Source organism: Poeciliopsis prolifica, unplaced genomic scaffold, assembly GCF_027474105.1.
Source record: "Poeciliopsis prolifica strain line A6 unplaced genomic scaffold, Auburn_PproV2 SCAFFOLD040, whole genome shotgun sequence".
Lineage (NCBI taxonomy): Eukaryota > Metazoa > Chordata > Actinopteri > Cyprinodontiformes > Poeciliidae > Poeciliopsis > Poeciliopsis prolifica.
The window spans coordinates 4,829,105-4,845,198 of NW_026562415.1; the positions used below are offsets into that span (position 1 = coordinate 4,829,105).

General features: G+C 40.9%; 1 long non-coding RNA gene across 1 annotated transcript in view; it reads right to left on the minus strand.

The window, feature by feature from the left end:
• Positions 1 to 1,525: 1,525 nt before the first annotated feature.
• LOC129375584 (uncharacterized) overlaps positions 1,526 to 16,094 on the minus strand; it is an 84,793-nt gene continuing 70,224 nt past the window's right edge. Inside the window, exon 3 of the long non-coding RNA XR_008607648.1 lies at positions 1,526 to 1,631. This is a non-coding gene — a long non-coding RNA (uncharacterized LOC129375584). The remainder of the gene's footprint in view (positions 1,632 to 16,094) is intronic.

A 16,094-nucleotide genomic window follows, 5' to 3' on the forward strand; every position in this document is an offset into this window, starting at 1 on the left:
GTCCTCTTTTTTTCCCCAGTAATAAACGTTTGACAAACTGGCTCATACCTGCAGTCAGCTCAAATAGATGCAAAGAAGCCATGTTCTTGGTTATTTACACATCAACAGGGTACAAATAATCATTTATTTGTTCTGACGAAAGGTTGAAATTGCTCCCAAACCTCCCAAAGATGTCTAGACTTCTCCAAATCTCCTAAAAACAAAGGAGATTTGGAGGCCAAATGAGAACAGACAAAAGGCACAATCTCGTAAAAGGTGAAAATAAAGTTCCTTCCTCTTGCACCTGAGCAACAGGAAGGAAGTTAACACCTGAATTCCAATCTAATGCTGCCTGTAACAAGTTTTCCAGCTTCTTTTCAGAGAAAATTCAAAAAAATCAGAGGATGAATCTGCACATCAACTCTAAAGCCGGAACCATTGCTGTACCCAAACAAAACAAATACAGGGAAAATGACCCATTTTCAACTACTTAATTATAAAACCGTAGAAGAAATTATAAGTCAATTAAGTTCAAGCTCCTGCTGTCTGGATGTCCTACCCACACATTTCTTTCAGAAAGTCCTGCCTGTTATTGCTACTGATCTGATCCAAATCGTAAACTCACTCACATCAGGCGTTTTCCCCCAGGCTTTGAAAACAGCAGTCATCAAACCACTTCTAAAAAAGATCAATCTGGACAAATCACTACTGCAGAATTACAGGCCGATCTCAAATCTCCCATTCATCAGCAAAGTTATTGAAAAAACTGTGTGTAAACAATTAAATAGTTTCCTCATGATGACCGACTGCTTTGACTCTTTTCAATCTGGTTCTTGTGCTCACCACAGCACGGAGACTGCCCTCGTAAAAGTATTCAATGACATCCATATAAATACGGACTGTGGGAGACCCGCGGTGCTGGTTCTATTGGACCTCAGTGCAGCTTTTGACACTGTCGACCACGACATATTACTGAATCGACTGGAGAGTTGGGTTGGACTCTCCGGTTTCAGATTCTCGACTGGTTTGAATGTTACATAAAGAACAGAGATTTCTTTGTTTCGATTGGAAACTTCTCATCAATTGGAAACTTCCATCAAAGAGGTCAAAGGTCACATGTGCGGTACCTGTTGTTGTATCAACCTCCCAGACCTCTCAGGTCTTCTGGTTCTGGTCTGCTCTGCAGAACCAGAACCAAGAGAGGAGAAGCAGATTTCAGCATCTGTGCACCAAAAATTTGGAACAAACTTCCAGAAAACTGTAAAACAGTTGAAACACTGACTTCCTTTAAATCTCAACTGAAAACACACCTGTTTAGAATTGGATTTGAAATGTAATATGTAACAATGTATTGTTTATTCTATGTTGCATGACTTTGTGTTTTTGTGTTTATGATGTAAAGCACTTTGAAATGCCTTGCTGCTGAAATGTGCTACACAAATAAAATTTGATTTGATTTTTGATTTTAGCAGAGCGAGGTACTGCCAATGAATTTCAGAGCAGAGGTTAATTTAGTGAGGAGAAATCTCGCCGCAATTACCTCGTTCAATGTCTTCCCTCCAGTCGCCCTCGGGGCCCGTCTGAAATGTCGCCCTGGAGGAGGCGCGGAGGTCTGGGGGTTTGGCAGATTGGCGATTCAAATCATGATGCACCTTGAAGAAAGAAGAAACAACCACAGTTTTTATCACAACTTCTAGAAAGGTAGGAGTGGACTGATTCTCTTATGGAGCCCCGAGAAATAGGAGAATTAAGGAGGAATGGTGGAGGTTTCTCAAAAGGCTTAACTAATATGATTTTTAATAACAGCAAGGGGTGGGAGGAAAGGCTTGCGCTGAAATCATAATTATATTGGTAACACATACAGAACAGTTGCTTTGTTCTGTTTCAAATAGCATACATTTATTTTGGTACCGTGACAGGAGATGTCACGCAGTTAGCGACTTACCCTGGGTCCAATTTCATGTGATTTTATGGATCAGTGACAGAGTAACTCCCCACTTCCTTCATCATCCAGCACGCCTCATCCGCCCAATACACAGGGCTCCATCTTTATCACCCTGCCTGTAAGCCGAAGGGTCTGGGCTCGCCGGATCTACTGCTGAGATCTGGGAATGTCTGTAATTACTGCTCCATCTTCATCTACTCAAATCAGCTCCGATTCAAATCTTTATTTCCCCGAGGCCCCCCAGGCCCGGGCTCCTAGCTAGCACTTACCTCCCAGGAAGGCGCAGCCAATGTCTGCGCTTTTTAATCAGACCTCGACTCAAGCTGTTCCAGCAGAGAGGAAAAAAGACGGTCAAGCTGTGCCAGCGGCTTTTTTAGAAGGTGAAAGGGTTCCAGCAAAGTTCGGCCCAAATATAAACACCGACAGTCAGTTAATTCAAACGCGGCGCAGTGTGTGCAAGTCGGACGGGCAGCTGTGAGTAATATTTCCTTTTTTCATATAATTGTCTCGTGGTGTAAGCTTGTCCAACTTTTTTCGCCCGTCCAACACTTTGTTGGGTGAGTTTTCAAGTCATTAGTGAGCGACGGTGCCCTGGAATATCACATGGCACTAATGGTGCAGTAAAAAATGTGCAGAACCGAGGACTAATTTTATTAAGGGGCCTCATTTTGCTAGCTGATGTGTTTCTCTTAGCTACAGCTCTGACATGTATGCTAATATATAAATACCCATGTTTGGTTTTGACACGCAGAACCAAAAGAGGAAGCAGCTCATTTGCACTTCAGAGCGTGACTTAGCAATCTCTGCAGGCCTTTGCTTATTTGCTCATCGCTTCCCCGCCCTTCTGCATTAAACGGGAACAAACCCAAACAGCGGGTAGTCCGAAAGACCCCGCATTAGAATTTATAAAGAGTTTAAAAGAGGCACAAGCAAACGGCATTTACACAAACATCATCAATATTTCACCGTTTGTAAAACTCCCCTCTCCGATGTGCAGTTAAATCTTAATATCCGATTTAATTGGATGTATCTGGTTTGCTAATTCATTGTGACTTTTTGGAAATCCCCCCTTTTACAGGCGTTCCTTTAGGACATAACTTGCTTGGCGTAAGTGTTTCAGTGGTGTATGTACAAATAAAATTGGCCCATTTGATCGGCTGTCAGGCTATTATGAGTACATTTGTCAGTCTGGAGTATTTTCAATGTCAAATAAAATACTTTTACTGCTCGGAAAAAATGATGGAATCTATTGAAATTTGTGTATTGCTTTGGGAAAAATATTTTCACTTTGAGCTTGGCAGATTTTATTCAGGAATCCTGAAGTATAATTCTAAGTTGTTTAGACTGAAGACACAGACAGCATTTGTTCTCCTAAAATGTTTTCTCAAGTCATAACCATAAACCTAAATGTATCTTTTTTTTAATGAGCGAGAAAAACAATACTGTTCACTTTTCTCAACTTTACAAATGTACGTCTGAATGAAAATCGACCAGAATAACACAAGCATAATGAGTCTTGGATGGATTCCTAGCTGAAATAACATTGACTTTGACTAGACCATTGTAAAACATGAATACAAAGGTGAACCTCTGTCCCAGTTTGATGATGAAATGTAACACCATGCAGTCACAACCGAGTTTCATGATGGTGATGTGCAGTTCTATTTGCTTTACAAATTGGCAAAAAAAATCTAAAAATGTGTTCAACTGATTGCAGCACGTCCTTCCATATTTGCTGTGTGTCTTACGTGGCTTGTAGTAGAATGTAAGTGTAATTTTGTTAGGTCAGTTTTTCTTTAACAAGTTAATAATGACCACTCATTCATAAAGTGACAAATTTGATGGCCGAAAGTCTTCTTAGTGAGGCTTTCTTTCACATATCAGAGTTTGTATGATTGTGTTGGATGCCTTTCCATTTTATGCTTTACATTGTCTGACCTTTAAGTTGAAGTAAATGGCTATAGGTTTATAGATCTGCAGATCTGCCTTAGAGTAATTCCTGAGATAAAACTTTGCACACTGTTTAGCATCTAGATTTTTATTCAGAAGCAGCAACACAAAAAAGGGAGCAAAATACATGAGATTTTTCAATATGGAGAAAAAAAAAACAATGTTTATCATATGAAATTCTGATAAAAATACCTTGAAGGTTTTAAAATGTGAAAAGTTCAAGGCGTGTATTTTCGCAAGGCGCTGAACAAAAGATTTTAAAAAATGCTTGTACCTTCGTGAACATGTGCCAAATAAATTGGAGAGTCAGCTTGAGTAAACCCAGAGGTCTAATTAAGTACATAAATTCAAAGAACATAATGTATGAGAAGGATGAGCGAAATGGTAGGTTAATGCCGCGCGGAGCAGAAATTCACCCCGCTGACATCACGGGGCCACAGATGACCGCACGCCGTCCTGAAGGCTCTTTTGAAGTGTGCATTGTAGCCGAGGCCCAGGCTACAAATCACCTCTGCCCAAAATAAAGCACACCAGACACACGCGGGCTCAAGTGCATTCATACCCCCGACACAAGCCAAGTGATAACGAGGAGTGAAAACAAGTAGAGAGCAGTGGAGATGAGAGGGAATAATGGAAAGAGAGGGTACTCCCGTCTTGGAATGCCATGGAGGACATCCATTTGTTGTTTTCTCTTTTCCCCCCCTCCTTTGGAAAATGGTAAATATGCCGTTCATGTAAACTATGATGACAATCTCATGAATATAAGAGCTTGTTTGGATGTGTGCCTCGACTTCCTAATGCATCACTCATGCTTCTCGTCTGCTCGGCGATCGTGGAGCTAATCAAAGCCAAACACTGTCATGCATTTGTAGAGGAGAGATACTTGACGGCTTTTAACTCGGCAGAGGTGGAGCAGCGGAGGAAAAAGAAAATAAAGATCCATAACACCCTTCCTCCTCCTCCTCCTCTTCCCACTACGGCTACATACACCACCCCCTATGCCTCCCCCAGGTGGGCAGCTCATTAAACGGTTACCGTGCGGCAGGTGTTCGGTCACACAGCATTGAGAGGGAGGGTGCATGGAGTGGCAGAAATCACGGGATGAATCGGAAAGCAGTTAGAGCGATGAAAACACGCGGAAATCGCCACGTTCAGCACAAACACGCAAGCGGGGAAAGTGCTCACAAACACAATCAAGGTGGTAGGGAACATCTGTTTGGGCCAAATCCCTGTAGACCTGACTGGTGGTACTGGCTCCTTGTGAACCACAGATTTCTCTATGGGTGGCCCTGCCGCAGCTAATTCTCAATGCAGAACATAAACTTTCAGTATTTTTTGAGATTATTCAAAACCCGTTAAGAACGCATTTTTAGTGTTATTGTTTTAGGAAACCTGGAAGATATATGACAACTAATCGTATGAGATCGCGCATAAAAATGCACATCTTTAAAAAGTCAGCAATGACGTATTATGATATTTCTGCGATTGATCCTTTGGTCTTTGGATTTTTCTTATTTTTTCCCAACCTTGTTCAGTTTCAGTAACATATCCATGCAAAGTTGCTAGTAGATGGTGACAAAACCAGGCTGGGATTTTTTAATCGACACTGAAGGTCGTCCTGACCAGATGTCCCCTCTCCTGGCTTCTCTCATTGAGGAGGAGCAGAGGCTCTGAACGGAGCCCCTCCAGCGTAAATGAGCTTCTCAAAACTCATTTTGGCTACTTGCATCCATAGTCTCGTTCTTTCAGGCACTACTCAAAGCTTTAGTCCATATATTAGGGTAAGAAAGTATAGATTGACCAGAAAATTGAGTACAAAACAGTAATCTGGTCTGTCTTCACCATGAGAGAAGATACATCACCTGCATCACTGCACACAACGCATCAATCTAGCCATCGATCTTACGCTCCATTTTTCACTTATTTAAATATGTGTCGTCTTTGAACATTTCCCCCTCTTTTTTCAACCTTAAGGTACATTCTAGCACCATCTCGTTCTCTTCTGTAAAGCACAAAAAGATCATGTTTTTGCAGCTCATGCTATTTTTAAGGGGGAATGCCAGTCCTCAGTCTTTTAGCAAATTTTGCTTCCTTTTATTTCTCCTATCAGACTGATTATTTCCCTGCCTGTCTGGCCCTCCGTTCCATAGTTTCTCGCCTGATTCAATTAATATTCAGACAAAGTGAGTGTGAAGTACAAAAAAATGTTAAAAAAAATCAATTCATCATGCTCCAAAATCACATCTACTCTTCTTTTGTAATTTTGTAACGGTCCTTTACATACGCCCTTTAGATTGCTGTGAGCCTGTTCTGAATTGTGTTCTGCTTTTTTTTTCTTTTCTCCATCTTTCTTCGGCTCCAAGGAGGATATTGTCTTGTCTTTGCCGCGCCGGGCTCTGACAAACCCGAACTCGTGTATGTGCTTGCACCGGCATCCCAAACAGGCCTGCTTGTATACAGGGACCGCTTGTTATTCCCAGGGTTGAGGCTCACTGAGGCCTGTGTTTCTGTGTGTTTACAGCTCTGGGGGCTTGTTGCCTCCTGACTACAACAAAGACTGATGAATAAATAACATCCTACTCTCTCTAGCTTACTCTCTCTGAGGCCTTGAAGTTTGTGCGCGCATGTGTGCCTCGATGTGTGTGTACATATATGTTTGTATCCGTATTTGTGAGTTTCTGTGTACGGTGTGTAAACCCATTCCTGTTTGTGACCATGCATTTCTCAGCGTGTGTATGTGTGTGTGTATGTGCGTCTTCAGGCTCTCCTTCATCTGGCTGATTCCTGGCCCTTCTTGGCAGCAAGCCCTCATAGAGGGATTGCTCTCTGAGGTTGCAAGAGACAAACACACAGACAGAGGGGAAAACATCCTCTTTATCCTACACATCAGTAGGAATATGCAGAAGCATGTGCGTGTACGTGTGTCTGTTGACACGTCCGTGCATGCGTGTGTGTGTGTGCAAGCTCGGGATTGTGAGGAAAGCGAGATCCATAGAAAAAGAATGCATTACTCCCCTAAGAGGCACAACCACAAGCAGTCACTTTCTTTCAAATAAGCTGCTTTACTTAACCCTTAGAGTTTAAATTAAACTCTCCTTGAACTTGGTCACCAATATAAAGGTACAGTGAGGATTTAAAAAGTTGTGGTTAAAAAAAATTAAAAAAAACGCAGTTGTGTTATTGAGATGCCAGAAAAAGTTCAGAGTTGACCAATCTCCCCGGTTGCATGTAATTTAGAATTATGCATGAGTTGACCAGAGCCACACTGACAAAATTTGGGGAATGTTTGTTTAAACACAGCCAGCTCTTTGACACCCAACTTTGATTTTAATAATTATGCAGGTTCTAAACTAAGATCTTAATCATGATTAAGACTAAATGATTCAAATACAACATTCTCAGTTCAGAATAAGTTACATGCAGTTCTTTAAACTGCAATAGGGGGAATTAATTAATTCAAATCTCAATTCAGCTTTCTGTCACTTAATATGACCATGTTGCAATCAAATATTAGCTAACAAAGTCAGTTTATGCAAAAATAAATTTAAGTATGCTTTTTAAAAAAAACAGCAAGGAAGCATCGATGCCAAAATGTAACAAAAGTTTCAGATTTTCACCTCAAGTTGTCAAATGCTGATTTGTCCAACAGTTCTCTGCCTCACAAAACCAACATTACAATAAAGATGACCCATAATGTAACACCTGAAATAACAAGGGTCTCATTAATGTTTTCACTTCTGGGATGCAGGATTCTAATGTATGTTATAATTTCCGATATTTCCTTCCGACTGTTTTCATGAAATAGCAACTAGCTGAAAGAAGGCTAAAACAGGTTTCCTTGCTAACACAAAACATGGAGTCAGTTACTTGGAAATACTTTAAGTAGTAAAGTGCTAAAAATTAAACAATTAGCGCAAGCTACCCACTAATTTTTATATAAGTGGCTTGGTGATGCCATACCAATTGTTACTCAAGGTTTTAAGCCTGGTGGGAATCATGTATCAGCCTTTGCCTATTGCCAAATTCCTCCTATTTATACTGACTGGCCCCATCTGCAGAACAACTTTATTGCCATGGGGAAAAGCAATGAGAGTTAATGCACCAACCAACAAATAAAATGCCTCTCTGCGAGTAATCTTTAAGCGATTCCTACACTGGCTATAAACGGGTCTCTTGTTAGCGCTATTGCGGCCCGATATTCATTTGTCTCTCGCAGCTGCTTACGAAACGTGAGCAGGAGGGGGAAGTGGTTTTATTTACATGACATTATGTTACATCAAGTGGTTGCACTCAATTAGGGAAGCCATCACAATGGTTTTAAGTCTCTAATACAGTCTGCTGAAAGGGACCATGACTTGCTAATAGGGTGTAATTCCTTTTGTATCAGTATCCATGTGCGATGGCAAGAAGGGAAGGGAGGAGAGGGGAGGGGGCAAATCCGTATCATCAGTAAAAACAATGCATCAATTAAGCAATTAGCGAGGAACAAACTGGGCAGCTTTCCAAACCCTCCCAATAAGGCACTGTGCCAAGGGGGCTTGTAATGTTCATTATACCCACATCACAGAGACGGAAAGGGAGAGAGAGAGAGTAAAAGAGAGAGGCTTGTCTTTTCATTTGCAAAGTCGAGGCATTTGTCTGCCAGCATGGAGACGTTTTGTTCCACCAGATGTGCTTTTTAGTGAGGCCACATGGTCGGTCAGGGCTGGGGAGAAGGTGCGCGAGCGAGTGCGTCTCGCGTACGGGGTGGCACCGAGCGGCCTCTTGGCTGCCATCTGATTAATTAAGACTTGAAAGGGGCCCAGTGGCAGCAGGGTTTTAATTGTGGTAATTGGGGTTAATAAGGTGCCATTACATGCGCTGATCACAAGTATTGTTTCATCCAGATGGGCAAATTGAGCAGGGTTAAACACTGATGGTATAAAGGATGGGAGGAAAAGGATGAAGAAAGGGGTTGTTTGGGGGTTTGTGGGGAGGAGAGGAGAGGGAGACTTGGCAGGCTTTCATAGCACTTGCTTCTGCATGTTAACACCATGTATTCCCTGTCGGGTAGTCAAAGCCTAATACAACATGAGATAGAAGTAAATCGGCAAACCTGAAGTGATCTTAAACAGTAAAACTTTTCAGAACATGCAGATAATACTCATAATTGCATTTTAACAAAGAATGTTTAACTCCTGCTTCCTTCTCTAACAACAAAGATTATACATTTTTACAGATCCACAATGCAAACCAAGACATTCATCTCTGCAGCAACACTCTTTAGCGCAGTCCCAAGACACATCTGGACCACAATTGCACCAGCGAGATTTGGGTGATCTTCCATTGATTGCCCTTCCACAAAGACCATAATCAGTTGTCTGAAACATCCCAGTTGACTCCTTTTAACATTTTGAGCAGAGGCTATTCTGTGGCTGTCCCCCAGATGATGCACCCAGTGGAGTAGTTCACCTGGTAAATCAGAAAAGAAGCTGAATCAACATGGAGCAAGAGGACTCACAGAGAAACCGGGCAAAAGTTATGTCCATGTGAGAATTTGAAAGTGAAAACCTAAAAAAGAAAATCTAGATCGTTCTCAAGATTTTTTTGCAAAAAGATTTTATGGACTGATGAGGGAAAAGTGGAAGTTATGGGAAGGTGTGTGTCCAGCTCCATCTTGTATAAAGATAATAAGATTTCAGAAAAAAAAAGAGCAATAAAAGTTGTTGGCAGTGATGTGCTGAACTTGGGGCTAATTGGGGCATCAGGACAGGAACAACATGCAGAAATTGATAAAAACTAGATTTCTGTTCCCTTGCATGAAAATCTTGAAGGAGAAGATCTGGCTATCAGTCAGTTCAAAGACACTGTGTTAAAACAGCACAACAATCAACAGCAGGTCTGTAAGTCTGCCTCTGAAGGGAAAAACAAATGAAACTTTGGGAATGGCCTAGTCAAAGTGGATGTAAATTCAACTAAGTTTCTGTTGTGTGACCCTGACCGGGCTGTCCATGCTCATAACCTTACAATGGTGCTGATTGAAAACAGTTCTGCAAAGAAGAGAAACCCATAACTCATCCACACAGATGACAAAACCCAATTCCAGGTACTATAAAAGTTACTGGCAATTAATAATCATTACTTTTTCACACAGAGCCAGGCTGGTTCGAATAGTTTTTTCCCCTTAATTCAAATTTACACTTAATCGCTGTTTGTATTTAATCAAGTGATGCGTAACACAATGACATTGTACAAAGCTTACACATATAAGTGTGACAAACTGAAATAGTTAAGGCACAGAATTAGCCAGCTCTTTACGACCAACGGGTACAATGACGAAAAGCTAACCAGTGTTCATCACACTGGATATCATGATGTATATCCCCTAATATACAAGCAGTCTATTAATGCCAATCCATCCAGTATAAACATAAGAAGCTTATATAAGCTTTTCTTCTGATGACAGGTGTGTACTCCTGTCTCTGATTTAGAGTCGTTGCTATAGTGGCATGCCAAAATTCACCATCTGCCTGCTACTCTAGTTCCTGTAAGGCCACTTGAAAGCCAACCCTTCAGAACAAACTGTTTATCCATTAGTAAGACAAAGTTGAGATATGACACATGGTACTTTGCAGCCTGTGCTACACGTGTCATAAAAGTGAAAGATATTGCAACCAATGAGATTTTTGCTTCCTTTATTTTGTGTTTCCATATTGGTAAGTTATGCACATCCAGTACCTTCCATCAAGAGAGAATGGACTGAAGTACCCCCTTCTCCTCTCCAGGAGGTAATTTTGTGTGTCCTGGTGATTTGAGCTAACATGGCAAAGCTCTGTGGAGTGTGTCTTCTTCAGCTGCTGACAGCAAGTATAAAGAAGGGAGGCACTGATAGGGATGGAGAAAGAGTGAGACAAGAAGAAGAAGAAGAAAAAAGGGATGGATCATCACTGGTGGTGCGGCACTGCTACGTTGTCTACCTTTCTGTCAGTGGAGAGACAGAAGAATGCGGGGCCAATTAATCAAAGTCAGCTGTAGCTGAGCGCCTGGAGTCAGTCATGATCTCCACCGCAACACACACACACACCCTTCCACCCTTTCCAGCTGTGCCTGGCTCCGATGGGGAGTACATACACACACCACCGACGTCTTCTGGGGACCCTCAGTGGATGGTGTTCTTATATTGACCATAAAGTGACACATTAACCTTTAAACAATCTGCACAGCGTCAGCCCAGCCCGTCCCGACCGAGTCGGAGTGAAGTCATCCCACTAGGAGAGAGTGGAGTCCTTCCGTTTCAACGACATGCATAACTCTGAGCGTCTCGTTCCCCTGCAAACCCAAAATGCAGAGATCATCTCCCTTACTCCTCCATAAATTTGTCAAAGTGGCACTTCTGCATAAATGCAGACTTTAAGGAACAGCACATTTAAACCAAAGGCGCTGTCGTCCCTTGATCTCTCGTCAGATGCAATGCTCACCTATACTCTTTTTTTTTGCCTCTGTCAGACTCATCCTCATAAAAACAGTAAGACAATTATCTCCACATTGTTCAACAGCACTTTTTTTTTCCATCTGAAACATTCTTTTACCGTTTCTCTGATCTTTATCACTGCTACTGCAACAACTGTCAGAGTCAGGCCAATTTGCCCATCCATAATACTGCTGCAAAAGTTGTCTAGATGGCTAGATCTGTCTCTCTTTTTATTTATTTTTTATCATTTTACAAATTAAACAACCCAGCGACATGGTGGTTTGTTTTTTGAGGTGGAGTGAGAACTACTGAAAACGGAAGATTTAAAAAAAAATCTTTTTCTATTGGATGCAATAAGAGTAAAGCTGCAATATAGAGAATGGAGTTTTCTATTTGTGACAAAGGGGGAAATTAATATTTCTGTAAAATACAACAAGTTTTTATGCATACAGTGTATTCACTTTAATCCTTTCTTAATTTCACACTTGCTGAAATGGGTTTTCTATGGACCATAGAAAACCCAACGGACAAGTGGAAATAAATGTATAACACGATTTTTATGATTTAAAACAGAAATAAAGTGTTGCTAATGCTTCTAAATGTATAACAATATGTGAGGACCACTATGTCATTTTGATTTTGTTAAATAAAGTTAAGCAAAAATATAAACTCTTGTAAATTGCCAAGTCATTTTTAACTGCGTGTAACCCCAGTGATTCAGCTTTCAAATTGCACTTTTCAAACAACTAAGTTTTAATAACAGCTATGGGTCTTTTGTGTGTTCTTTTAGCAGAAGGAAAAATCACGTTTCAAATTGCGGAGGGGCAGAGTGCAGCAGCTAGTCAGGAACAAACAACTACAGTCAGGGAGTGATCATTCTGTGCAACAGATTTATAGAGTGAATGGAGAAGTTGAACCAGCTCTACTTTTAAGAAGTAGAGTTGGCCTTTGTTAGTGAGAAAATCAGACACACACACAAAAAAAAAAACATTTTCCTGCTGTTGTCAGTTGACTCAACCGACCTTGACTCCAGTATTATATCTGTGCTTTTCCAGACAGAGATCCAGTTCGCCATAGTCATTCTCTGACCAGTTCACAACCTGAAGTGGACAGATGAGTGGTCAGTGTACCATGCTGATGGGGTCTTACAGTGTACCATTTGCTCACTTGTGCTAGAAAAAACTTTTTTTTTTTGGTAATAAGAAATTTCCTGCTGGGTTGCAGATAAAGTTTATTTAAGGCAATATTTTGGCACCACACTTTGTGATACCTCAGGATACCCTAATGCATAAATGATCTCAGGATACTCAACTGTCAGAATTCTTCTGTTCACAGTCTCTTGTCCAAGTCTCTAAATAAGACAGAGGGTGTCATGTAAGAAAATCACCCTCTCGCTATTCTCTGAAGTTCCATCCTAGTTGTTCCTGTACAATATCAGCCTGCCTTTCATTTCTCAGAGAGAAGTGGCTTCTTTCCCTGCTCTTTTTAACACCAGGTCACTGTCTAAGAGACTCTTCAGAGTTACATAAGCAGTCATGGCCTCATATTCCCCCAAACTAAAGAATATAGTAAGGTCATTAAAATAACACTAGCAGGCCAATTATGTGTTTGTGATTAAGCTAATGTTCATTAATTTATTTACGCTGCTTTAAGATGCAACTCAGATCCAATGCAACTTCTCAAAGAAACCATAGTAGTACAGTCAGCCAAGATAAAACAAGATTTTTGCTCGTTTTAAAAGTTTCGCCCATGACTTCTCATGTGAACCAACACAATTTCACAAAAAGCTAAACATTTAAAACGGAAAGTCATCCTTCCATTAAATTTATTCTCCCTTTTTCCTTAAACTCGTATCATACTCTCCTAATGCGTAAAAGCCAGCTGATCCTCTAATGGAGTCAATGGGGAGCCAGCATTTACCACATCTGAGGCAAACAGGCAGGTCTTCTCTGCTCTCTGTATCACTGAGACTCTATGCTCAGCTCTCTATTAACACCTTCTCCAACAGCTTCTTCTGCGCAAACCCCTCAACGCTCCACTGTGTGCCCCACTGAGCCCTGCTAGCCAGGCCGAGTTTTCCTCAGCTCTTCTTTGATGTGTGCCAGTGTTCAACACGCCGCCTTCTTTTGTCAAGGCACCACTGAGACAATTGGTGCAGACAAAGATAACAGCTCACATTACGTTTGGGGAGGCTCCTTGCCAGTGAGGTTGTGGAAAGAAATGTAAAAAAGCTGCGGAGAGGTCCTATTGGGTGTGACAGCAACCCATGATGTTCAGTTGGAGAACTACCCGCAAGGATGTGGGCTCTTCCTGGAGCATCCATCAGCAGCTGTCCAAGAGGTGGTTTAAAAAGAAAAGAGAAAGAAAAAGAAAAAAACAAAAAAACAAGGCAACTTTACACATTTAAGAGAATTCTGCTTAACAATGGCAAGTGAATCTGACATTAACCCACTGTAGACAGAGTGGGGCTTTGCAAAACAGACAATGACCTTTAAAAGACAATATGCTAATAAATAGCCGCAGCGAGGGCCTCGGCACTCCAGACAAAGGGACCTTGGGAAACCGGCGGAGTTTTAATCAGGTGCAGCTCTTTCAAAAAGAGCCCGTGGCCACATAATTGATCCCAAAAGGTATGTCCCTAACGCAGAACCTTGGGATGCCGTTCCATTACTATAAAGAACTAATAGCGCTCTTTGTTTTGCTCTCCGGGAGGATGGGGAGATTTAAAACTATTGTATATTCTTGCACTACAAAGGCCACAAAATGGTAAGCATTTTAATGATGAAAATGTTTTGATGTCTTACACCTACTGAATATGGAAGGAAGGCCGGTATGTTCTTTTTGCCCCTCTGGTGACGGTGCATAAGCAAACAGCCGGGGCCGAAAAAAAAGAAGACAAAAAGTCATTTAAAAAGTCACTGAATCAGTGGCATTACAGATTCAGCTAGGAATAATTTTGTTTGTTTAAATGTGTGTGTTTAGGAGTGTGCGAAGGTGCCTACCCTCGCTCGATGAAACTGCTTTTGCTGCTCTCGTCATTTTGCCGAGAGCAAGGCAGCAGATTAGAATCATATCAGCATTTCTGCATACTTTGGATTCTTGGACGTACTCCATTACTTCGAGTATGCACAAATACAGGCTTATTCACACACTTTACCTCCAACCAACAGCTTCAGTTTTGTACAATACACCAGAATGGTATCATTTATATACATATGTATATATAAATTATATCTGAACATATCATGTTCAAGGTTTGCTTTAACACTCTGCCTTAAGTAGCTTTACACATCTAGAGATATTTGTCAATCCTTTATCACAAAGTAGCCAAAGATCAATCAGATTGGATGGAGAGCATCTGTGGAACATTTTCTTTTAATCTTACAACAGATGTACAATTTAATTTAGGTCTGGACTTTGACTGGGCCGTTCTAACGCATGAATATGGCTGGGTATAAAGCATTCCATTATTGCTCTTGCAGTAAGTTTAGGATAAGTTCTCTCCGAGCCTGATTCTTTGATTGGAAAAACATGTTTTATTTTCGTGTTGACCTGCATTTAGCTTCATCAATCCTCCTGTGGTCTCTGAAAAGACTCCATTTCTGATAATCGCACATCATGATGATGCTACCACTGTGTTTAACAAAGGGAATAGTGTGTTAAAATTTAGGTGCAGTGTTACTTTTTTACCACATAGTGATCTGCATGTTGATGATCTTGCATGTGATCTTCAAACATTTAAATTTTGATCTCAAATGATCAAAGCAATTTCTTCAATATGACTTGACCAGTGTGTTCCTTTGTCTTGATTTCTCTGCTTCATTGTTCTTGAACAAACCTCCAAGGACTTCACTGAACAGCAGCATTTATATAATTTAAATCACACACTGAATATACTTATTAGGTTACTTCTGAAGGCAGCAGTCAGTGCATCTTATGAAAGAGTATTAGAATAAAGTGATCCAAATAAAAACAGAATCTGCACCTTTTAGAATTTCCTTTGAAAGAAAATTGAAAAGTTCCTTCGAACTTTAAAGCTTTTCATGTGGACGGTGCATTCATGGTGCAGTTTTTCCATCACGATGTAGGGAAAAAAAAAAAAAAAAAAAAAAAACGTTTTCCTGAGGGCTCCTAATAAACGCAAACCGCAATTTTCAGATTCTGTTTTTTGCTAAATCCTTCGAAAGCATGCACTACTTTGTGTTTATATATGACTTGTGGCACTATTAAAATAAACAGAATTGTGGTTTGACTAAGAAGAAACATGAAACATTTTTATTTTTTATTTTTTCAGGGCACAGCAACAAGCAAACACACACAGTTAAAAGAGCTAAAAGTTACGAGCAAAATTTACTTCACTTATGAAAGCTGCCATTGATTTAGCGACATAGATGAGATAAATGTGCATTGAGCCTGCCAGTGGTTTCGGTGGCTGCCAAAACGCTGTTCCCCTAGTACAGATAGTCAAAGCTTTTGTCTGCCACCACAATGTAAACACATGTGAACCCTTGGCAGGGGAAAACACGTCGTAGCTAAACTGTGGTTTATACTGATTACAGACTTGCAGATGCGGCGGATTCTGTTGGAGAAAAAAAGAACATGAGTAGGAGGATCCTCCGACTTCCAAGCTGTCAGGTGAAACCGCAGCGGCCTGCTGCTGCCGCTGCTGGCTCTGGTTTACGTTGGCTCCAAATACGAAGCTGTGATCTCCTGTTTAGAGAAAGTGCCCAATTTCTATGCTCAGTTTAACAGTTTTGAGATGAAACTCCA